A 23,439-nucleotide genomic window follows, 5' to 3' on the forward strand; every position below is an offset into this window, starting at 1 on the left:
ACTGCTTTATTCTTTCTGAAATAAAACAAATAAGACTTTCTCCAGAGGAAAAAATATTATCAGACATATTGTGAAAATTTCCTTGCTCTGTTAAACATCATTTGGGAAATAAAAAAAAAAATCAAAGGGGGGCTAATAATTCTGACTTTAGGTGTGCACAACTGAAGCAACGACAAAATTCTAATTATCTTTGTAATAAACCTTTACAAAGAACATTCATGAATGTCAGTAAAGTGGCACAACTGACTCTGGTTGGTCACAATATAAATAATAACATGATAAAAACTAGTCTGGATCACATTCATACAAAATGAACATACTTTTTCAGCAAAGTAGGATTTTAGCAGTGTGCTCAGGCACTTTGCTATTTCAGTTGCAGCCATACTGTAGTGTTTCATGTGAAACAAGGTTTAGACTAGAGAGATTATTACTAAATGTATTCTTCATTCACACCAGCATGTCATGATAGGGATGGGTGATAATAATAGAGTGCTGCAGTTGTGATGTCAAAACCCAGAAAATTAATTTGCTGCTGGTGTCCTTGAGATTTTACTAGATTTTTTATGACTACCCCCCCCCCCCCCCCAATAATGAGTAAAACATTACCATAAATTGACAACAATTGAAACACACCGAAACATTTATATACTGTTACTTATTAGAAAGATGTTTTTAATAATACACATAACTCATTTAAAATAATTTTAGTGTGGGTGTAGTTTAATTTGTAGAGCAAAACATCCAAGTAGTGTTATATTCACCACAGAGCTCAAAAACTGGGGGTTCCATTAAATAAATGTTGAGGAATATTTACTTTTTTGAGGAAAATATGGGCAGACAAGAAGAAATTAATCTTCTAACTAACTCATGTTTTTGATAAATATCAATAGATTTGATTAATATTAATACAAATACTATTTTTTGTTCTTGATATGGATCTATATTTTTTATCCATGAATATTCACCTTGGGTGGCGCAGTGGGTAACGTCGTCGCCCCACCGCAAGAAGGTCACTGGTTCGAGCCTTGGCTGGGTCAGTTGGCATGTCTATGTTGAGTTTGCATGTTCTCCCAGTGTTTGCGTGGGTTTCCCCCGGGTGCTCTGGTTTCCCCACAGACCAAAGACATGCGCTATAGGTGAATTGGGTAAGCTAAATTGGCGGTAGTGTACGAGTGTGAATGTGAGTGTGTATGGATGTTTGCAGCTGGAAGGGCATCCGCTGCGTAAAACATATGCTGGATAAGTTGGTGGTTCATTCCGCTGTGGCGACCCCTGATTAATAAAGGGACTAAGCCGAGAAGAAAATGAATGAACGAATGAATGAATATTCACCTTAAAACACAAAAGAAGATATGATGGAAAATTCTGGAAACCAGCAGCCATTGATATCCATAGTAGGAACAAAAAATACTGTGGTAGTCATTAAATATTATTAAAAATGTATTCTTTCTTCTTTAACAAAAAAAAAAAATTAAAACAGGTTCGAAACAAGAAGAGGGTGAGTTAACCTTAACAGAATTGTCATTTTTGGATGAACAATCTCTGTGCCCTCTTACTGTACATGCCTTACATGTGCTAGGGCAAATCTTGGAGAGTGAAAGCATTTGACATTAAGGCATTGTGGAGTAAGTACATATCTTTAGCTGTCTTTGTTTTCGGTGTCCTTAAATGCTCCAAATGATTCAGTGAGATAGTGGTCCAAATAAATCAAAACAAATCGATTCAGTCCATTTTGAAACTCATTTGGCCAATTCACTGAGAATTAAATAAGAATGATTCACTGGCACAGCTAATTCTCAAACAGTTCATTCACATTAGTTCCTTTAAATAGTCAACAGAAATACAAGGCACATGTCAAACTCAGGGACGTTCGATAACCTCAAGTCTATATACACTGAAAATAAAAAAATGATTCATTGGATTTACTTTAAAATTGTAAGGTAAGTGGTTTATATTTTTATTTTTTTTTGTATGGGCTGAATTTAAACAAACAAATAAAATGTAGAATTGTTTAACTTAGTTTGTAATTCAGCCCATATCAATTGTTCTCAACCACTTACCTTTAAAAAAAAAGTAAATCCAATGAACCATTTTTACCCTGAGTACATCATAATTATAATTATACAATTATACAATCCTAAAACAACAACAACAACAATAATACTAATACTACTACTACTACTACTAATAATAATAATAATAATAATAATAAAATTCAATTCAATTCAATTCACCTTTATTTGTATAGCGCTTATACAATGTAGATTGTGTCAAAGCAGCTTTACATAAAAGGTCACAGTAAATAGGAACAGTGTAGTTCAGTTTGTAGTGTTTAAGTTCAGTTCAGTTTAGCTCAGTCAGTGTGGTTTAATAATCACTACTGAGAGTCCAAATATTGAAGAGCAAATCCAACGATGCGCAGCTCTACAGATCCTGAACCATGCAAGCCAGTGGCGACAGCGGAGAGGGAAAAAAAACTTCACTAAAGGCGGAAGTGAAGAAAAAAAACCTTGAGAGAAACCAGGCTCAGTAGGGCACGACCATTTTAATTTCTCCGCTGGCCAAACGTCTTGTGCAGAGCTGCAGTCTCAGTGGCGGAGGCTGGAAGCTGGCCTCAGCGAAGACTCGTCTGTCTCTGGAGCGTCATAGGAAACAGTCTCATGTTCTCCACTCTTCCATGACCATCGCAGTAGTTGTTCAGGATTCGGCCAGGTCCAGGATATGGAAACCTTGGGATCATCTCGTCGTTGGTCTTGGATCGAATCAGTGACTCTGCATAGTCTGAGGGCCTCGGGAAGAGTATCCCCAGGTGGAAATGGAGAATAAAGAAAATAATTAGCGTAGCTGATGTTCACAGTGTATATCAGCAAGATGCATAACTTGTGTGGAAGCCCCCTAAGTGGTGCACTAAGTGTATGCTTTACTGAACAGATAGGTCTTTAATCTAGTTTTGAATTGGGAGAGTGTGTCTGAGCCTCGGACGTTATCAGGAAGGCTATTCCAGAGTTTAGGAGCTATAAATGAGAAGGCTCGACCTCCTTTACTCGACTTTGCTATTCTAGGTACTACCAGAAGTCCTGAGTTTTGAGATCTTAAAGAGCGAGTTGGATTGTAGCGAGACAGAAGATTGGTTAGATAAGCAGGAGCTAGATTATTTAGAGCTTTATATGTAAGAAGCAATATTTTAAATTCAATACGAAACTTAACAGGCAGCCAGTGTAAGGAGGATAAAATTGGGGTGATGTGATCAAATTTTCTAGACCTGGTTAGAACTCTGGCAGCTGCATTTTGTACTAATTGAAGTTTGTTAATAGAGGATGCTGGGCAGCCAGCAAACAGAGCATTACAGTAGTCCAGCCTAGAAGTCATAAAAGCATGGACTAGCTTTTCTGCATCTGAGATGGATAGCATACTTCGTAACTTAGCTATATTTCTCAGATGAAAGAAAGCAGTTTTTGTGACATGGGAAATATGATTTTTAAAAGTTAAATTGCTGTCTAATATGACACCCAGATCTTTTATAGTAGAACTAACGCTAACTTTGTATCCCTCTAATTGTAGATCGAGTTGTGAGATCTGCTGTGTACAGGATTTAGGCCCAATAAGTAATAATTCTGTTTTGTCTGAGTTTAAGAGAAGATAATTGTTGGTCATCCAGTCTTTAACATCTTTAATACACTCAGTTAGCTTGGACAGATTAGACGTCTCGTCAGGTTTAGTTGAAATATATAATTGAGTATCATCTGCATAGCAGTGAAAGCTGATCCCATGTCTTCTAATAATGTCTCCCAGGGGTAGCATGTATATTGTAAACAGTAAAGGGCCTAAAACTGATCCTTGAGGCACCCCGTATTTTACTGGGCTGATTTGTGAAGGCTGTCCATTTATATTTACAAACTGGTGACGGTCAGATAAGTATGACTTAAACCATTGTAGGGCCTGTCCCTGGACACCTGTAGACTTTAAGCGATTAATAAGGATACCATGGTCAATGGTGTCAAATGCCGCACTAAGATAAAAATAATAATAAAAAAATAATAATATTAATAATAATCAGTGTGTAAAAACTGTCTTAAATGTACATTATACCATCTTTAAATCAGCAAGAGTATCATACACTACTTACTGTAACAGGGGCGTAGCAACCTGGGGTACAGCGGAGAAACATCCCCCGCACTTTTAGAGACAAACCGTTTGGAAACAGGTGATTAAGAATGTAAACCTTTGGATTTCATACAGCTGTCCAATCCCCCCCACCCACACACTTTTAAAATGTCCATTACACCCCAGTTACTGTATATTGATTTTCTTGTTTATCACTGATTTTCAGTTTAGGATCATAGAGTTTAGGATACAAAGTGGCACATTGACAATTTACAGACAATTTACAACTTGAAAAAAAGCCTTTAAAATAAAAACTGCTTGTCACATGGCAGCTATCAATTCACAAGACATAATAGACTGTCATATAAATGAATAGAGCTGGTTTGACATTAATTAATCGCAGTATCAGAACTGCAGACACAAAAAGGCAAAGAAGAAAAATCTAAATATTCTTCTACTTCTAAACCCAAATGAAGCGAGTACTCATATATAATCAGTCAGAATCCTACTTAACAAATCCAGCCAATGATGGATTGAGCAGCGGAGTTGTTTGGTTTGGTCAGATAAGAAGAATTCCAGATGGAGGTGTAGACAGCAAGATAAAACACATCAACTTAATCCTAATCCTGTTTCATAACAGTGCTGAATTGCCTGAAAAGAATATGTATTTATGTAAATTAGATTCTAACGACCCTGATGTGAATATATAGTCAGCCAAAAATATATGTGATATTTGTGTATGTGCTTACTGATTTACACATTTTCATTTAATGTTAAAACAGAGTCACAATTACAATTAAATTAAAATAATGTTGTCTAAATAATGAACAATACAGCATTTAACATCTCTGCCTTTTAAGCAGAAAATCTCCACATTCATTCTGTAATAGACATAATTAATGCACATGGAATGATTTTGTTCCATGCTTTGACCACCCCTGTGTTGCTATGCTCTGAGTGTGTGAGTATGTGTTTATGTACATTGCCCCTGGTTTATTATGCTCATGGTTTCATTCAATTTGTCATGTGTTTGACTGTGTTGATGAGGCTGCAGTGGTGCTGGGGCTATTTATCACACGGCTCCTATAATGCACTAATTCTGTGTTCATGATCTTCAGAGGGTTCATCCATCAATATCAGGTTGACAGAAACCCCTCCTCCACCCGTGTCTGTAACCCCGCCTCCCCCTGAAGCCGTCTGTAAACATATGGGCCTCATTTTTTCATCAGTGTCCTAAATTTCACACAATCGCTCCATCTTATGAATCCAAACAAGCTGAATAGGCTATTTGATGAATGGCATAAAAGCACGCACCAGACTATACAGGCTTAATGCCATTAGTTATTGAGTAAATCATTTACTTAAATTAATCATTATTTTAAACAGAAATGCAAGCACTAAAGCTAAACAGACACAAATCTAATAAGCAAGACACATGAATCATATTGGATTGTTTGTATAGGGTATGATAAGATGTATTCCATTTAAAATCACTTTTGCTAATTTAATAATAATATTATGTTATATTATATTATATTATAAAATAATTATATATATATATATATATATATATATATATATATATATATATACACACACACACACACACACACACACACACACACACACACGCATACACACACACAGTTGAAATCAGAATTATCCCCTTTTAAATTTTTTTTTCTATTTTAAATATTTTCAAAATTATGTTTAACAGAGCAAGAAAATTTATCAGATAATATTTTTTACTAACTGATTTTACTTACAAATCTTATTTGTTTTATTTAGGCTAGAAAAAAATTAGTTTTTATTTTTTTTTTTACATTTTAAGGTCAAAATTTTTTGCCACTTTAAGCTATATTTTTCCGTTAGTGTACAGAACAAACCATCGTTATACAATAACTTGCCAAATTACCCTAACCTGCCTAGTTAACCTAATTAACCTAGTTAAGCCTTTAAATGTCACTTTAAGCTGTATAGAAGTGTGTTGAAAAATATCTAGTAAAATATTATTTACTGTCATCATGGCAAAGATAAAATAAATCTGTTATTAGAAATGAGTTACTTAAAATAATTTGTTTAGAAATGTGTTAAAAAAATCTTCCCTCCGTTAAACAGAAATTCAGGAATAAATGAACGGGGGCTGTTAATTCAGGGGGGTTAATAATTCTGACTTCAACTGTATATATAAATTCTCGAATCCGATTGGCTGATAGCCATGCGGTATTCTGCAATAACAGCACTGGTACAGCCTCCTCACCCTTCTGTACTGCTCCGCCCACATAGAGTGACAGCAGATCAATAAACTCACTACAGTTTGACAAATATTGCAGCCTTTATTACAACATAATGTACTTTTGAGGCTTTTTTAGGTGAGAATGTAGTTGTTTAGATTGCAACTATGCAGTTTATTTTTTAGGTATAGAGCCTATTTTAAATATTTATAATTTCGGAGATACAGCACGTCAGCATCCATCAGCCTATCATACTGAGCAGAGCAAGGACAGTTGATGTTCCGTCACAAGATGGCGATAGAGACCTCATAATAAGTCCTTACAGGAGATAAATTCAGCATAACTTCAAATTACAGCTGATCAAATCATTCTAAAAAACAAAGTGGATCTCTCTCTTTTTTATGTCGTAGTGCTGTATTTATACCATAGTAATCTGGTAGTCTTTGCTTTTCTTTGGCTTTTTCGTGGTTAATTACTGTGAGATCCCGGTTGCAACTGAGAAATGTATCTAGACTGATGACATTTCATACCGTTCAGCCTTATAATCCTAAAATGTGAGCAAAATCACCTGTTTTGTCATCACTTTAGATATTACACTAGAGAATCATTCAAATACTAGCTCTAAAGTGAAGTTTACTAGCCCTAGCAACAGTTTCTGCTGTTCTGACGTCAGCTGCAGATGTGAATAAATGAAGGAAGAAAGTAGTTCCTCATGCAAAAGGATTTTTAGACTATCCATGTTTGATTTTCTTTGTCATGGTTATGCCATTGAACTGTTGTATAAATGCAAAATTACACTCATAGCGGTGCGATATGGCTTTATATACTCACTGGTGGACAAGGCATGCCTCCAACCAGTGCTGATATACAGCCATATCGTACTGCTACTTGTGTGATATTGCTCATATAAAATCACTTAAAAATTACATTTAAATTTTTTTCTGGATTTACAGTTTTTTATTGCATAAGGGTTTGAGTAAAATATTAGTTTGTCACAGTAACACTTTCATTGGTTGTGATTGAAATTCATGGCTACTCCACCAAATTTTGATTTCTTAACTCTTCTGATGTTAAAACATAGTATTGTCTAAAAAGGAATGTAAACATCTCAAAAACATACAGTAGTAGGTTTTTGCTATTTTATGCTAAAAAAGGCTGTAAAGTATGTAATTGACAATGTTTTTACATTTGGAAGGAATGTCATCAGTAGTTTACAGAATAAAACAAAGATTGCTTTACTCAGACACATACATATAAATTAAAAATCCAGAGAAACAGAATTTTCAAATGGTCTCTTTTTTCCATTGCTGCATGAATACTGATGAATATATCAATGAATATATGAATAATATTGCCGGGAAATGGGTAAAACCTAGTGGTTTGAAGGGTAGTAGAAAATGTGAAGATTTAAAATGACATTTGAAAACAGTCTTTTAATATGCCGTGTGATTGTTGTTCTAAACATACCTGACAAGATGTTTCTTAAATATATAAACTAATGTTAAACTGAATGAATAACAGTGATATCATTTCACAGCAGTTAGTAAATTGTGTCTCCTTTTTATGACTGTATGATTATGTTGTAAAGATATTAATTTAGATACTTCTGATGTAGTTTTTGTGAATACACTGGTTCTCTTATTACATCCCAGCTGTGTTAATTGCCGCTATGAACAATGATGAGGTCTGGGCAATCAAAAAACAATTACAACTGAGTTTATAATTAATAAAGGATGCTGATAATGATGGTATTAAACAATACTTAGTCACCGTATTCTGCTGCACGAGAGCGAATGTGTTCTTCAGGATATGAGAGGTGAAAGAAATGATCCAGGCGGCAGAAATGAAATGGCAGAGCTCTCTGTGATGTGAAAACAGAGAGGCTGGCGATGGGGAAAGGTCAGAACACATGTAGTGGAGATGTCTTCTGAAAGCGCTCTGCCACAGACGGCTTGTACTTAATGATGAGGTGGACCAGGAAGCAAGAGAGCGTTTTCATTAGACCTTTGCTTTAAATCAAAAGCGTAAAAGGAGCAAATTCATGTACAGCTGAACTAGACACTATTTAATAGCTGGTTTAATTTTTCAATTAATATTGTGCTATTAACATATTTAATCTAGTGAGATTGTAATGGAGACTATATAGAAGGTTGCATATAGTTTAACAAAAGATAATATGTTAGGTGATTTATTTATTTATGTGATGAAATTTTCATTTTTTTTTATCCAGCAATTGTTCCAGGCTTCAGGATCACTCGATCTATTAGAAATCATTATAATATATAGATTCGTAGCTCAAGTAACATTTTGTAGCACTTTATTTTACAGTCCATTACAGTTCCATTATGCTAATGCTATGCTTTTATTATAGCAATTACAATAACTGGGTAATAACTATAGGTACTAACTAGGCACTAACCGTACCTCTAAACTTAATCTTAGCATACCTTATATTAACCATTGTTGTGAGCCATGTTCTGTTGTAAAATAAAGTGTATAATGAGCATAGGACATAACACCCAGATGCATTTTTATTTAATTATTTGTGCACATGTGTGTTTAAATGAATCATGTAAGGTGATTTAGTAAGGTTGGTGATTTTGCTGATATATGTGCCATTGTTTAATGCAGAAAAAAAGCTGTTTTATGCATTGTGCTGAGCATTAGGAAAATGATCTGCTGTGTCTATGTTCTTTAACCCAAGCACTTTTAACATGGCATTTTTACTAAATTGTCTCATAATGTAAAAACTATTTCGTATTAAATTTTTGTATATTAGGCCAAGCACTTGTAACATGGAATTTTTACTAAATTGTCTCATAACGTCAAAACTATTTCGTACATTTTTTTCCTTAAAAAATAGTATACTACTGTATATTTAATGCATTATTCACTTTTAATTTTGAGCTCTCACCCTTCCCGTTCAAAGAAACTCTTCTCATGCAGGAGATACATTCATTTATACCAAAGCTTGCAAACCTGCTCTGTGCCACCAATCTGTCTGTTTTAAACTAAACTAAAAGGTTGACAATTAACATATTATATATACATATATATATACATACATACATACATACATACATACAAATCAACCCTCCCGTTTTTCTGGGATTCTCTTGTATATTACTATTATATCCCGCTATCATTCTGTGAAAGTATTGTCCTGTATTTCTCCCATATTTTTTTCTTTCTATGAAACATGGCAATAACATTCAAGAGCTGATCCTCCCAACCCAGGCTCATTCTGAAAATGTACCACTATATACATTTCTGCAGAGCACCAAACACGTTCCAGGAGGTACTTTTTTTTGCAGTTTTTGTTTTTACGAATCCACCGCTATGTACACTTTTTGAGATCTCAAATTTCTCTCGTGAGTGCCATTCGCGCCTGATGTTCTCTCGTTAATTCACCAGAGGCCATTGTCGAGTGACTGTATGCTTTTTCAGATCTCAAATTTCTTTTGTAAGTGCCATTTGTACCTGCTTTTCTTGCATAAATCCACCAGAGGTCACTGTCGACTGACTGATTGACTGACTTACCGATAGACAGACAACCCCACCCACCCCCTTTTCTAAACCCAACCGATAGTGTTTTCAAAAACACAGATTGATCCAATCAGCCCCTTCCCAAAACCCAACCAACAGTGTTTTCAAAAGCAATCCAGAAAAAGAAAACCCTTGCCTGATTTTTACCATATTTATAGATATTTATAGATGTTTTTGTTTTACCTGCTTTCAGGAACTGTTCTCGAACCCTATTGTCACGGTCAACTCCTTTCTGCTTCTCAAGTCCATCGTCAGTCATTCTGTCAGTCAGTCAGTCGAGAGTGGCCTCTGGTCTCAGTGGACTGACTGACAAGGTGAGCTACTGGGCAATCTGGTAACAGCAAAAACGTCGTCCACACAAAAGTGAACGGTCAGCTGGCAGCATGAAAAGACCAGAAGCTCCATAGCATTTGTTTTAAAGGCAAAATGCAGCCATACAGTACGTACAGTAGCTCTGGCTACATAATTCGCGCTCTCCAGAAATGTATATGGGGGTACGTTTTCACAATGAACCTGTGTTGCTTAAATGAGAATAAATAGTTAGGAAAGCAATCGAATACTTGTCATTATAGATTTTTGCAGTCTTGTAGTGACATGTTATTTAATGTTAATCAAAAAAGAAAAAAAAATTAGATCACTACTCTTCACTAAATAACTGGATTAATTTTAATCAGATTGTACATTTAATTTACACAGGGAAGAAAAGGTGAATGAGATTTGATAACCTGATTCAATTTCTGTATATTAGGCCAAGCACTTGCAACATGGCATTTTTACTAAATAGTCTCATAATGTCAAAACTATTTTGTAAATTTTTTTCCCTTAAAAATAGTGTACTACTGTATATTTGATGCATTATTCACTTTTAATTTTGAGCTCTCGCCCTTCCTCTTCAAAGAAACTCTTCTCATGCAGGAGATACATTCATTTATACCAAAGCTTGCAAACCTGCTCTGTGCCACCAATCTGTCTGTTTTAAACTAAACTAAAAGGTTGACAAGTAACATATTATTTATATATATATATATATATATATATATATATATATATATATATATATATATATATATATATATATATATATATATATATATATATATATATATATACATACATACATACATATATATACATTTAATTTACACTGTGAAGAAAAGGGAAATGAAATTTGATAACCTGATTCAATTTCTGTATATTAGGCCAATAGTTTCAGTAGGCTAAATTCGTTTATTTATTTATTTATTTATTTATTTGTTTATTTATTTATTTATTTATTTATTTATTTATTTATTTATTTATTTATTTATTTATTTATTTATTTATTATGATTCATTCATTCCTTTTTTAACCCTATCCATTATCTTTCACAACATAATGTTAACAGGTATAATAATATCACATACTGTGGTAAAAATAAAGGAGTTTCTGGTCTCTGTTTTTATTTGAGCTCCATTAAATGAGGCATTTACACCTTGGAACATTCTGTTGTGTTTACTGCCACTCTCAGGGACTGTTTTTTTCTAGCATAACTCAGAACTCACACTACAGGAGTTTTTAAATCTTAACCTATTATGAAATCTGGTTCCGCAATGTAACATAAGGAGAATCTTTTAAGATGTTGTTCTTTTATTTCTCAAACAAGCTTACTGAGATTATTGTAGCAGTGGGAACCGCTCACATTATCTAATTGGGAAGAAGAAGAAGAATACTGAATGTGATAGTTGGAGAGTCAGACTTGTGACACAAAGACTGCAGGTTTGAGTCTCAGTACTGCCCAGAATTGAAGGTGGAGGGAGTGAATGTACTGTAGGTTCCCTCTCTCCTGCTTGAAACCATTTTGTTTATAGAAAAAACTAAAGCAGAAAAATTAAATGGGTGTGGATGAGAAAATGTTTGTGGACATAAGGTCTTTGTGGATAGCTTGGAGAACTGGAGGTAAGAATTAAACTGCCAATTACACTATCTGCTAATGTGCTATGATTGTTATAGCATTAACAGCTGGCTAGTTCAAAATAAACTCGGTTAATTTTTACATTTGCTAACCAGTACACTCCACAACCATCAGCATTCTCATCAGCTCTTCTCTTCTCTGGTTGTGGTACAATTTTAATAGCACATTTGCATTACATTTGCCACTTTTAAACAAGTCTAATTTCTGCAAGAGCAGATTGAAAGAAAGCAGATAATATATGGTGAACAACAGAACTAATCCTGGACACATTTTTGTCAGATTATTAGGATGGTAAAATGTACCTCTATATACATTTTTGGAAAGCACCAAATACGTCCCAGGAGGTATGTTTTTTTACTTTTTTTGTTTTCACGAATCCACCAGAGGCCGCTGTGTATGTTTTTTAAGATCTCAAATTTCTCTCGTGAGTGCCATTCACACCTGCTCTTCTCGTGTAAATCCACCAGAGGCCACTGTTGACTGACTGACTGACAGAATGACTGACTCGACTGACCTACCCTCCTCCTTCCCTAAACCCAACCAATAGTGTTTTCAAAAGGACAGACTGACCTGAACACCCACTTCCCTAAACCCAACCGACAGTTTTCAAAAGCAATCCAGAAGAAGAAGAAAAGTCGTCGTCTGACTTTTACCACGCTTTCAGATTTTACCATATTCTCACCATGTTATTTACTTGTTTATTTATTTTTTTTGGCTTCTGTTTTTGACTTACCCACTTTCTGGAACAGTTTTTCACTGGACTCAACCCCTGTCGTCATGGTCAGCACCTCTCTCGTCTCAAGTTCGACAACAAACTGTACATGGCGAGCTATCTAGACAAACTGGTAACAACAGGAAAGCCGTCCACACGGAGAGTAGCGGTCAGCTGGCAAGCATGAAAAGGAATGGCGTCATACCACCCCATTTCGTTCGTCGAAATGCAGCCATACGTACTTCTGGCTACATAATTCGCAATCTCCAGAAATTTATATAGGGCTACGTTTTCAGAATGAGCCTGTGTTGCATACATGTATTGTTATAAATGAAGAATTTACATACAAAAGCCTCTCAATGGCACCTGAAATTTTCTTCTAAAATAAGCATTTTCCCCCACAGTATTCTTTATTTAGGTTCAGTAATCTCATTTAGGGGGCTGCACGGGGGCACAGTGGATAGCACATACTGGGTCAGTTGGCATTTCTGTGTGGAGTTTGCATGTTCTCCCCGTGCTCATGTGGGTTTTTCTCTGGGTGATCTGGTTTCCCCCACAGTCCAAAGACATGCATTATAAGTGAATTGGGCTAAATTGTCTGTGGTGTATGTGTGTGAATTAGTGTGTAAAGATGTTTCCCAGTGATGGGTTGCAGCTGGAAGGGCATCCCGCTGCATAAAACATATGCTGGATAAGTTGGCTATTCATTCCGCTATGGCGACACCAGATTAATAAAGGAACTAATCTCATTTAATTTAGATGGCACTTACAGAGGTTTTGCATCTTAACCCTTCATATATAGCCAAAATACAGTAGGTACTAGGGTTGCACGATACTGGAATTCGGTGTAAATCAATACTGTAATTTAAAAAATTTTCATTTCCCATTAACATTTAAGCGCTATTGAGCACGTTCTTAAACAATTTGCCATTGTGTTCACATGCTCAACAAAAATGACTGTGATCGGCCGTGAAGGTCATCAGTTCACTGAACTCACCGCTGTTTACTGAGTGTAACCACAGATACAGGGACACTGGAGCGTTTTAAAGCTGCGATTCATCAGCCGATCGCTCGAATGTCAGCTTATAGACAAACCAGCTGATCGACATGACTTTGAAACATGCCAGTGTCCCTGTATCTGTGGTTACACTCAGTAAACAGCGACACAGAACACAATGGCAAATCAATTCAATTTAATTCAGTTCAATTCACCTTTATTTGTATAGAGCTTTTACAATGTAGATTGTGTCAAAGCAGCTTCACATGAAAGGTCATAGTACATTGGAACAGTGTAGTTCAGTTTTCAGTGTTTAAGTTAAGTTCAGTTTAGCTCAGTTCAGTGTGGCTTAAAAATCACTACTGAGAGTCCAAACACTGAAGAGCAAATCCAACGATGCGCAGCTCTACAGATCCCGAACCATGCAAGCCAGTGGCGACAGCAGAGAGGGAAAAAAAACTTCACTAATTGGCGAAAGTGAAGAAAAAAAACCTTGAGAGAAACCAGACTCAGTTGGGCACGACCATTTTAATTTCTCCGCTGGCCAAACGTCAAATCAGTGCTGTTTCAGAACGTGCTCAATAGCGCTCAAATGTCAGCAAGAAATTTACGTTTTTAAAACTTCAATATCGATTGGTACCAAATTCCAGTATTGTGTGCAACTCTAGTACCCATCTTAAAGAAATTTAATGTCATTTTTAAGATTGCTCCCACTACAGAAGGTGCTGATTTATGCCTCTCTTTTTTGTCCTATTTGTCATTGAGGACAAAGTTCTTTCTGTAAAGTGTTTATGAGTTACCTGGACTGTGCTACAGCACAAGTCTGAGCCATCTCTCCTCTCTCTGCAATTGACTGGACTCTCTGAGAGACACATTTCCTGTTGGGGTTGTGTTTTGTGTTTCTGGGTCAGTGGCCTGGTTTTTGGGGGGTGAGGGTCTTTTGTAGAGAACCAGAGGCCTCGTACAATAGAGACTCTTCAGCAGCTGCCCTGTTCTCAGCCTGCCAAATGAAGTGACCAAGCCCTGATGAACTTTTCCCTATTGTTCTCCGGCTCTGCCATCCTTTTTCCCCCTCACTGGATTGGCAAACTCAAATCATTAGGCTTCATTGGAAGTGATGTACGGTTGGCTTTTGTTTGGCCAGTGCTGTTGTCATATCTTGTAATTCATTAGACACAGCAGAGTGCACAAACACAACTGGGACCGCACCGAATCAACCTTACATGCGTGTTGATTATGTAATGTTGAGAGTGCATGATGATGATGGTGGCGTACTGATTAGTGTTGATAAACGGCATCTGTTTAGCTCAAGCATACCTTTCATTTCTTCTAAATAAGGTGTGTTTTTTCACATCATTGGACAGGGACTGTCTTGTCTGGTTTATTTTGTGAGATGAATTGATTTTGGTGTTGAGTCACATGTTTTGTACTAGTCTACTTTAAAAAAAAAGAAGTAAATGCTGTAAAATGTAATCTTAAGGAAATAATAATTGTTGAATCTGTGGTGTACGGTAGTTTGGCATACTGTGGTGTAAACACACTGTATACATTTTGATCTGTGCGACGTGTGAAATGTTTAGCCTCAGAGAAGGCAAGAAGCTGGAAGATTGTTGCAGAAATAATGTTATCCTGACAGTATAAATCAGCTCCAAAGTAAGGTAAACATTTGTGTTGCTGTCACATTTAATAAAGTGCCCTGGCATTTCAAGCAGCTTTGAAGAGTTGTTCAGTGCAATAAATAATATATCTAGCCTTGGACTTCAAGACCTCGCATGGAAGCGAACAGTAAATATTAAGAGAAATTTTGTGTTTCGAGTGCCAGCTAGTCATCAGATTTAAAAACGAAACCTGCAAGGGTCGACTGTGTTCCCAGACATACGGCCCATTCTTCTCCATACTATAAAAAACGAAATTGCCTTGACAAAATACACAGTCTGTACTTCATACCATGTCAAAAAATGTGATCTAAGTTGGCATGGCAACAAATCTCCAGGGAAGGAAAAGGTCATAGTGGCTATAAATTCATTGCTTCGGTTAGAACGAGGTGGTTTCCTATTATCATCTCCATTCTGCAGTAGCTTTATTCTCTCTCTTTCTCTCTCTCTCTCTCTCTCTCTCTCTCTCTCTCTCATGCTCTTATAAATGTGGTGATTCACTTCTCTGGAGCTAAACAAGCTGATGATTTTAATTTTCTGTTTTCAGAGTAATAAACATTGACATGAGAATGTGCCTCGGGCTCAGGCTCCTAATGAGAAAATGAAATTAGTTTTTCAGCTGACTGATCAGCAACATTTTACACGTAATAATCAAGCATTTATTTGAGTGAGTGTGGGATCTCTTCTGTTTAGAATGCTTGCATGCAGTCTGCAGGGGCGGACTTAGTGATTTGGGGGCCCTAAGAAATTCCAGGTAAGGGGCCCTGGCATAAGCTACATTTTTATTCACCTATTTTTATGTGCATTTTGGATATGCACATAAAAAAAATAGTTGATGGAAACGCCAAGATTTGAAAATGTGCATAAAAACATATGTGCATAACTGTTTAGGTCAAACTTTTTATTTGATAAGAAAAAAATTGTATAAACTACAATGGAAACACTTTTACCAAACAAACTCCAGTATGTGCATTAAAAAGTCTTGTGATTTTGTTATACGAGATCATTTGATGGTAAAAATATGTGCAAATGGATAAATCAGCAGGCTGAGGACATTGTTTTGGTCATTCTAAAATGCCTTAATCATTTCAGTTTCAGTGTTATTATATTATTAATGACCTCCAGAACTGTCAAGAACTGACTCACGCCTTTAAACACCACCGCGCGTTCACTGCATGTCAGGATTGCCTTCTGAGGCGCAAGTCATTTATTAAATAAAGAATAGATTTACGGAGCTTCTCCTACCATAGTAAATTCCGTTTTTACTATTGATATTTGGTGCCAGTTAATCAGGAAGTGACGATTTTGTTCTCTTTGACTCGTTGGATGGAAACGCTGCTTTATTCGCACATCTTTTATGCAATAATTCAGTTTTGTGCAAGAATTTATTTAACATTTTGGGATGGAAAGACAACTATTAAAACTCAAAACACTATATTTCACTGTAGATATTTGTTTTTTCTCTAGATTCAGTTTTTTGTAAATAAACTGCATGCTAAAAATATATTTTAAGTAGAACCTTCTTAATTCAAAATTAAATACAATATATTCACAAATAAAAAGCAAGCTCACAAACTTTACAGTTAATTAGCCATACTTGTGATTAGATTTTAATATTTGCATGTGCAGCAAGGAAGGAACGTTCCACTTTCATAGGGCCCCCTGGTTTAGAAAATATGTAATAAAGTTAAAATCTTAAACGTTATAGACAGATTTTACAACATATGATGGAAAAAATATAAAATAGCTTTTGATGATTAATATAGGCTTCTCTGCATTGGTCGGGGCCTCTTATTTTCCTGGGGCCCTAAGCGGTTCTTTACCTTGCTAATTGGTTAAGTCCACCCCTGATAGTCTGTATGTTTTCTTTTGTTTCATTCATTCATTCATTTTCTTTTCAGCTTAATCCCTTTATTAATTAGGGGTCACCACAGCGGAATGAACCGCCAACAATCCAGCAGAAGCCCTTCCAGCTGCAACCCATCACTGGGAAACATCCATACACACTCATTCACACACATAAGCTACAGCCAATTTAGCCTATTCAATTCACCTATAGTGCATGTCTTTAAGCTTGTGGGGGAAACCGGCAAGAAAACTCCACACAGAAATGCCAAGTGACCCAGCTGAGGCTTGAACCAGCGACCTTCTTGCTGTGAAGTGATCATGCTACGCACTGCGCCACAGTGACGCTATTTTCTTTTCTTTTTTTCTAGGAAAAATAAGGGAGAAAAAAAACCATAACCTGACATGTTTGTGCAGGGGCATTGCATTTTTGTAACATCCATCATTATTCATTGCACGGCCGCCTCCTCTGAGCGCATATATCTGTGTTTTTGATTTTGTTTCCTCATGTTGAAGGTTGCAAACTAACATTGTCGTTTCTATAATTTATCTCTCTTGTAGTTTCGAGGTAAAAGAGGTGGCCCAATTACCTTTCTGACACAACATTTATTCCATTTACAAACTGTCTGACCTCACATCTCAATGAATAATGCACTGCAGGTGTGTATTTGCTGTGGTGGCACAGGTCTTGAGTCATACACCAATGTCTCAATTGCTTACAGATGCGCAATGGCTGATGCAAGAAGCGGTCAATAATAGAGGCCCTCGTTGCCCCTTGCTGCCCTGGTGTGTGTATAGTGCGCTTGTGTTTTCTAAGACCATTTTATTTGAGAAATTGTTCAGGAATCGCATGCCCCAGAGAATCGCCATTTTCAAAAGATCTGCTAACAGGAAGCATTAATTGGCCTAGGGTGAAACTGCGAGAGGCTTCTTCTGTAGTGAACTGTGGGTAAAAAATGTACTCACCAGACGACTGTCCGCATAAGTTTAAACTTTACTCATTCATGTACTTGGGTCCAGACCTGAGTGAGCCAAGTCTCTCTATCATTCCGTCCATATTGAGCTGTCTACCTTTGAACTGAACATGCTTTATTAGTTTTATTCCTGCTGTTGGCAGCCAGTGTTGGGGAATCACATTCATTAGTGTCAGTTTCATTGCCCGCTGAGTTCAAAGCATTTATCTGATGAGAGAGAGCTGGCGCGGTTACACTGAGAAAGCCACAGCACCTCTCCCCTGCTACCACTTTACATCTGTCACTCAGCTGATGCAAAACACAAAAACACCAACTTGTTTATTGGCATTGTTGTGTTCGCTTTTCTCTGTAGTGCTCCTCAGAGAAGCACCTGCTGTGATCATTTTTGTTTGATATGAACTTGTAACAAGTTTTCTTGCCCTTGAGGATTTTAATTAGCAAACGTGAATAAACAAGCAGAGCTGCATCATGCCCTTGTGGTCAGTTAAACTAATCAAACACAAACACACACACTGTATGTATATATACATTTTTGACCAACCCTATAGAATGTCAATTAATTAAGTTTTCTGAAGTTTTTGTTAAGTGTTTTTCGATTTTTTTGTTGTTTTCGGATTGTGTTACGAGTCCCTGATCTCTGTTCCGGCAACTTCTGGTGACTTTTAATGACTTTTTTTTTGTTTGTTTTTGAACCAATATATTGATTAGGTAAGCCACATAAAGTATGGTACAAAAACCAGACAGTAGGTTTCCATCCAACTATTTTGTGCTATTTTCCAAAATGCACTTAAAAAAAGGTGATGGAAATGCCAAGATGTGCAAACATTTCGAAAATGTGCATAAAAAATATATGCGCATAACTGAGTAAGATCAACTTTTTATTCGATAAGAAAAGATGTGCATAAACTACAATGGACTTTTACTGAACAAATGTTTTACTTTTGATATTTGCCGCAAGTTCATCAGGAAGTGATTCTCTTTGACTCTTTGGATAGAACCAGTGCTTTATTAGCATGTCTTTTATGTGATATTCCTGTTTTGCACAAAAATTTATTTGCTTCTTTGGATGAAAACACAGCTAGTGAGATGTAGGCACTTTTTCATTACAGTATATGGATTTATTTCTATACATTTTGTTGCATACATTTTAATACAAAAAATTAGAATAAACAAAACATTTTGTTAAATAATAACAAATAATAAATGATTGTTAAATAATAAAAAAGTCTATGTAGCAGAGAACAAAGTCTTATAACTCTGTTTGTAAACAAACATGAAAAACTCTTAAATCATAAATTGTTGAGCTGTTAGTGTTAATAAAAAAATTGGCAACACTTTACTTGAAGGGGAGTTCATTGTTTTAGATGTCTTTTTTATGACAACTTGAGAATCAAATACATCACAGCCTTTTGTCTTTGTCTTCGTCATCACAACTTGACATTACCAAGGGAACATAACTTGTCATAAATCTATCATAAACATGAATGTCATGAGGCCATTATAATTTTGAAAGTTTTTATGCTCGCTTTTTTCAGTGGAACACAATGAATGCCAATAAAATTTGATATTGGAAGTGTCAGTACTCTGTGAAAACAAAATTACAACAGCGTCATTACTATTTAATGACATTTGCTGAAATTTTAATGACAAATTAAATTTGTACTACGATACAAAAATATTAAGTGCACTGCTATAATGGCTCGCATGAGGCAATCATGTTTATGACAGGTTTATGAAAAGTTAGGTTGTATTGGCAATGTCAGGTTGTCATGAAAAAGATGAGTTGTGATGTATTTATATTAATTTTTCATAACAAAGATATCTCAAACAATGTCACTTTTGCGTTTAAAATGCCATAAAATGGCATGAATAAAATCTCATTCATATTCATGATGTCATGATTATGAATGTTTCATGAAAGATTTATAAGCGCCCCTTCAAGTAAAGTGTCTAAAGATCGATTTAGAATTGGTAAACACAGAAACGTGTATGATAAATCAAATTTTTACTCTGAGTGTGTGAATAATAACCATTATCATAGATTAATGTTTGACTCTGCATCTTAATAACAGTCCTCATAAATCAAAACTTCACTTGCAAGATCATCTAATTGTGTGGTGTAAACAACCCAGGCTTATTTTTTATTTGGCCTCTGTTTTTGTCTTACCTGCTTTCTGGAACCTTTCTTCACCGAACTTGGACCCCGTCATCATGGTCAACTCCTCTCTGCATCTCAAGTTCGCCGACTTACATGGCGAGCTACTGAACAAACTGGTAACAGCGGAAATGCCGTCTATACGGAGGTAAGCAGCATACCTGCCAACAGTCCCTTTTTTCCTGGGAGTCTCCCGTATTTCAGACCCATCTCCCATTTTGTTCTGTCTCCAGAAAAACACCCTGAATATAACTTCTGTACTTCTGGCTACATAAATCGTGATCTCCAGAAATGTATAGGCCTACGTTTACAGAATGAGCCTATGTTGAGTGTAAAGATTGATGTCAAAATTACTTTCTCAAATTGACCATTGCACGAACTCCTTTGAGGAGATTTGGTTACTTCTTTTGCATGGAACAATATCTTTGTTTTAGGAATGACCACCTACCAAATGTAATAAGACATACAGTAATGAGGTACCATAATGTTATATCTAGTACATCTAAAAGTACTCAAGAATCAAACAGATGCATCCCACACATACTATTTCACAAATATTTCCTCCAGTCTGTACAATGAATGACCTACTAATTAAATCTGTTACTTTTCTCCACCTACTGACGTAATGATGTAACCTGCAGAAAGCCGATGTTTCTGTTTCTGTCACATGAATCATTCAGCGCTATGATTCATTCAGGAACTAAATACCTTTAGCTCAGAGAAGTACTTGATTTTGCCTTGGCTACATTTGGAACTATTTTTTTTTTTTTGGCAGAGCAAAATTACACAAAGTAATGACTATAATATGTTTAAAATGTTATGCAGTTCTTGTTTATTTAGCTGTTGTGTCTTTATAGTGCAAAACAATCGTGCTTCCGTGATGTTCCCTAAATGAAAACATGTCCTCTAGGAAATATCTAGCGTCCACTGAAGTGCAACACCCCGGATTGATCTACTGATTATCAAGAGTTTATAAACAGCCTGGGGGTTATAGGGAATTATGTCAAATCATGATGAAATACGTCTGTTTGCCGTGTACTCTGAGGCTGATGTTAGACAGGGCATCCATTATTGTCAAGTGCTTTATACAATTTACTTTTTGAGTTTGGAGCTCACGTAGATAAAACAAACTACATTTATATAGATTTGCTCTCAGGCTGTTCTTTCTTTGAAAGCCAGAAGTCAAATATTTAGCCTGCACCTGAGTTTCAAGCTTTCACACTCACTGAAGCGTGGCAAAAAATAGTCAGGAAATATGCAAGAGTTCCAGAAAGCCATCTAAACAAATGAGGCATGAAAGAATTTGAAGACTTTTTCAGACAGTGGTAGGAGTGCGCATGAATTTCATTTGTGGGTTTTTGAGTGCTTCTTGCAAATCTGCACACACACACACAAATAAATGTTCCTGAAGAGTTATTTGAGTGGGTTTCCAGTAAATATATTTTGGCATCCTTAAAAAAAGACTTATTTAAGCTAATATAATAAGAAATTGTTATATTAGTTGTATTCTTATTTGTATTGATAATAAGTACATTCAAATTTAAATAAGCGTTCAAGTCCTCTTAATTTACTCATGAATTGACAAGTCACAAAACACAAGAGGCAGAAGATGCTGGCATACCTTTTTTAAGATAAATTACAAGAAAAAATAACATGGTTGGGCAACATAGTGGCAACAGTGATTAGCACTGTCACCTCACAGCAAGAAGGTCGCTGGTTCGAGCCTGGCTGTGTCAGTTGGCATTTCTGTGTATGTGTGTGAATGAGTGTATATGGATGTTGTACTGGGTGGCAGCTGGAAGGGCATCCGCTGTGTAAAACATATGCTGGATAAGTTGGTAGTTCAATCTGCTGTGGCGACCCCTGATGAATGGGACTAAGTCGAATAAAGGGACTAAGCCGAAGGAAAATGAATGAATAACAGTATTTTAAAGGAATAGTTCACCAAAAAATTTATATTCTGTTATAATTGACTCACCCTTCCCTTGTTCTAAATCCCAAAAGAGTTTTGTTGAACACAAAGAAGAATATCGAAGAATGTTGAAAATCTGTTGATGTCCATAGTAGGAAAAAGAAATAATATGGAAGTCAATGATCACAGGTTTCCATCATTCTTCAAAATATCTTCTCTTGTGTTCAACAGAAAAAAGGAGGGTGAGTAAATGATATTATAATTTTTATGTGAATGAACTATATTAATACATTACAATTAATACATATACTATGAAAAATCTGAAAATATGGAGTGTAATACCAAACATAATTAAAAACATAATCAAAATAACACATTTTTGAATACTAAATCTTTATTTTTACTTTACAGTTGAAGTCAGAATTATTAGCCCCCCCCCCCTCCCCATCCCGTGTTTTTTTTCCCCAATTTCTGTTTAACGGAGAGCATATTTTTTAAACCCATTTCTAAACATAATAGTTTTAATAACTCATTTCTAATAACTGAGTTATTTAATCTTTGCCGTGATGACAGTTAATAATATTTGGCTAGATATTTTCAAGACACTTCTATACAGCTTAAAGTGACATTTAAAGGCTTAACTAGGTAATTAGGTTAACTAGGGGGGTTGGGGTAATTAGGTAAGTTATTGTATAACAATGGTTTATTCTGTAGACATCGAAAAAAATATTTAGCATAAAGGGGTTATTAATTTTGACCTTAAAACGGTTTTTAAAAAATTTAAAACTGCTTTTATTCTAGCCAAAATAAAACAAATAAGACTTTCTCTAGAAGAAAAAAATATATATATTTATTTATTTATTTATTTATTTATTTATTTATTTATTTATTTATTTATTTATTTATTTTTATTCAAAGGAGGGCTAATAATTCTGACTTAAACTGTATGTCACAAAATATTTCAGATTCTCATTTAAAACTTTTTTACAGTAAAACCAAAATCAAGTGAAGTAGTGCAGCAGGATTATGTTTGTTTGATTATTATTATTTTTTTTGTAAACCAATAATGCTGTGTGAAAACCATTATTTAAAATATTCGTTCTTTAAATGACTTTAACAGTCATTATTTAAAACAGTCAGAATTGGGTCAACCATTTGTAGAGCAGGCAGTTAAAGGGTTGAAATTTATGAGTATTGTAATTTATGTTTTATTTCAGCAATCTCTTTGTCTAACTCCCTCAGTGAGACATGCTGGTACAAAATAATTGATATGAATGTGATGAAGGGGCTTCAGCAAAAAAATAATAATAATAATTATAATAAATAATAATAATAAAATCAGTGCATATGTTTT

Source organism: Danio aesculapii, chromosome 7 (assembly GCF_903798145.1).
Source record: "Danio aesculapii chromosome 7, fDanAes4.1, whole genome shotgun sequence".
NCBI lineage: Eukaryota > Metazoa > Chordata > Actinopteri > Cypriniformes > Danionidae > Danio > Danio aesculapii.